At 43.6% G+C, this 3,234-nt stretch overlaps 1 protein-coding gene across 1 annotated transcript in view; it reads left to right on the top strand.

The window, feature by feature from the left end:
* The window catches only part of COL4A2 (collagen type IV alpha 2 chain), a 126,600-nt gene that overhangs the window by 102,465 nt on the left and 20,901 nt on the right, over nt 1-3,234 (top strand). The window lies entirely within an intron of this gene.

Genomic DNA, 3,234 nt, shown 5'->3' with positions numbered 1-3,234 from the left:
TTTTTCTGTAGCACAATACAGAAACCATGGATGCAACGTAATCTACAAGCTCTTTAGAAATTCTTTTCGTCTTATCTGTTTTCAAAGTCCTAAATCCTCACAGATTCTGAAGTGCTGCAAACTTTCCCAAATCTGGTGCCAGGTGCTACTTTACCCTCATGGAGCTTCGCAACACATGTTCTGATAGGATTCTCTAGACTCATCTACAGCACCTGTAGTAGCAAACGAGAAAGAAAAAGAAGAGTTGATGCGTGCCCTGGTCAACAGGCAAGCACTGCATAATAAAACATGGTTCTGTGTAGCATAGGGAAGGATCATAAACCTGTATTTCCCCTGCTAAACTCCACAGAGTGCTCTAAATGCTAAATTATGGCTCCCATACCATATGGCTCCCAGGACACAGGGACCAATTTTCTGCAGTGTTTTGTGTTGTCTTTCACCAGTGCTTGGACTCAACTTCCAGTCCAGATCTAGTTTCCCAGTCCACAAGAAGACTTTCACCTATCATTTGTGGTAAAGAGGCCATTATGATGGAATATCTAGGATTTGAACTCCAACATTTGTAGTGAACCCTGTGAACTCTAGTCTCTGTTTTATTTCAGGTTTTACTGGACCCAGGGGAGACAGAGGTCCAAATGGTCTACCTGGACTGCAGGGACATCCAGGCCTTACAGGAAAATCTGGAGCTCCAGGAACACCAGGACCGAAGGGCCTTCCTGGTGATGTTTTTGGAGCAGCAGCAGGTTCCCGAGGAGATGTTGGGCTCCCTGGCTTCCCAGGGTTGAAAGGTGCACCAGGAGATCAAGGAGTACCAGGAGTTAGAGGTAACAGCTTCTTCAAATAAAGAAAAGCTTGAGTAAGAGTGCAATACAAATGTTGTCAAATTACAAGGATGTGAGAGTAGTAAAAGACCATGTTAGGAAGTGCCAGACCTGACTGGAAGTTGGCAAACATTGCCCCGATTTTCAAGAAGGGCAGGAAAGAGGATCCTGGAAATTACAGGCCTGTTAGTCTCACTTCAGTGCCTGGTAAAGTTATGGAGAAGATTATTCTGGAAAGTATTGAAATACAGCTGAAAGACAATGCAGTCATTGGTCAGAGCCAGCACGGCTTCATGAGAGCAAAGACCTGCTTATCCAGCCTGATTTCCTTCTATGGCAAGACAATCCACCTGGTGGATCAAGGGAAGCCAGCTGATGTAATCTTTTTGGATTTCAGTAAATCTTTCAGTACCATGTCTCACAGGATCCTCCTTCTTGACAAAATTTCCAGCACACATCATGTGGTAGGTGAGCAGTTGGCTCATGGGTTGAGCACAGAGTGTAATAGTGAATGGGGGAACATCAGACCAGTGACCTGTCACTAGTGGGGTTCTGCAGGGCTCCATCTTGGGCCCTGTGCTCTTACACATCTTCATAAATGACTTGAACTCAGGACTGGAAGGGATACTAAGCAAGTTTGCAAATGATACAAAACTGGGAGGAGCAGTTGACTCCCTTGAAGGCAGAGAGGCTCTGCAGAGAGACCTCGACTTAAATTAGAGGACTAGGCAATAGCCAACCATATAAAGTTCAACAAGGGAAAGTACTGGATTCTGCACCTGGGGTGGGACAAACTGGACGTTTGGGAGATGAGATGATGGACAGCAGTGCCACAGAAAGGGACCTGGGGGCCCTGATCAATGAAGTTGAATATGAGTCAGCAGTGCCCTGGCAGCCAGGAGGGCCAACCATGTCCTGGGGGGCATCAGGCAAAGCATCACCAGCCAGTCGAGGGGGGGATTGTCCCACTCTGCTCTGCGCTGGGGCAATATCACCTTGAACATTGTGTGCAGTTTTGGGCACTGTAATATAGGAAAGTTATTAAGCTGTTAGAAAGCGACAAAAGGAGGGCAATGAAAATGGTGAAGGGCCTTGAGGGGAAGCCAAATGAGGAGCAGCTGAGGTCACTTGGTCTGTTCAGCCTGGAGAAGAGGAGACTGAGGGGACACCTCATCACAGTCTACAACTTGCTCATGAGGGGAACAGGAGAGGTAGACACTGGTCTCTTCTCTGTGGTGACCAGAGACAGAGCCAAGGGAACGGCCTGAAGTTGTGCCAGAAAAGGTTTAGGTTGGATATTAGAAAAAGGTTCTTCACCCAGGGGGTGGTTGGGCACTGGAACAGGCTCCCCAGGGAAGTGGTCACAGCACCAAGCCTGACAGAGTTCAGGAAGGGTTTGGATGATACTCTCAAGCACATGGTGTGACTCTTGGGGATGATCCAAAAAAATTTAGTGTGACATTGCACTCTCTTTGTAAGCATTTCTGTAAAACAAACCATTCAGTAATAACAAAAAATAAGTACAGTGAAAACAAGAAACATTACCAGTTAGTCTGTTCGTGATTTATTTTACAGCTCTGACAGAATGGCTCCAAATGGCATGTGAATTTTTATATGAGTTATAAATTTTTTTTCATTTTATAGGAAATGGCTAGGGATTGCTTTATGTCATCTTTGCCACTTTCAGAATGGCAAACTGAAGTCTGTGCTCTGTTTTTGAGAAAACTCACTTCAAGTGATTGCAGTTATAAAGCTCACTTGCCAAATAAAGTTATAAAGTCAAGCCAATGAACCTACACTGATGTAAAACCCGAATAAAGAGAAGCAGATCCACTTGACCTGGATTTTAAATGCCATGTAATACTTGTATGCTGCTGCTTCTCCAATCTGAATGAAAAGCAGGCATTAGCTTTTAAAGCTTTGCATCCTGTTTACTCTTATATGGTAGAGACATAGAGACATGAATTATGACCCAGCGCATTAAGTCATGCAGAATCAGGGCCTTTTTGATAAGGAATTTGTATGAATCTTATAACAATGCTTTGTTACATACTTGCTATTTCTGAGCAATAACACAAAACACACTGTCTACCTTAAATGTTACTATTCCTGCCTATAACATTTTAGAAAAGATACATAACATTATTTAAGTGGTTCGGTCAGTTGCTTGATTCAATGCTTACAAAGATATATGCTGTAGAGAGATCAGGTATTACAGACTTACTGGGATTAAAAGTGAAAAAGACCTGCTCTGTCTGTATCCACCTGGTCCCAAATTGTTACTGTTCATTTGAAAGAGCCAGTCAGCCTTTCTGGATCAGTACTGGTAATGTCAATTATTTTAAAACTGATGAGCAGTCCTTTAATTTGCTTTTCCTGTTCTCACTGAATTTTCAAAGGAAGCACTCTGAAA

Source organism: Empidonax traillii, unplaced genomic scaffold (assembly GCF_003031625.1).
Source record: "Empidonax traillii isolate 1590-97213 ecotype Southwest subspecies unplaced genomic scaffold, ASM303162v1 scaffold244:size1524873, whole genome shotgun sequence".
Classification (NCBI taxonomy): domain Eukaryota; kingdom Metazoa; phylum Chordata; class Aves; order Passeriformes; family Tyrannidae; genus Empidonax; species Empidonax traillii.
This window is presented reverse-complemented; position numbering and strand designations above follow the sequence as displayed.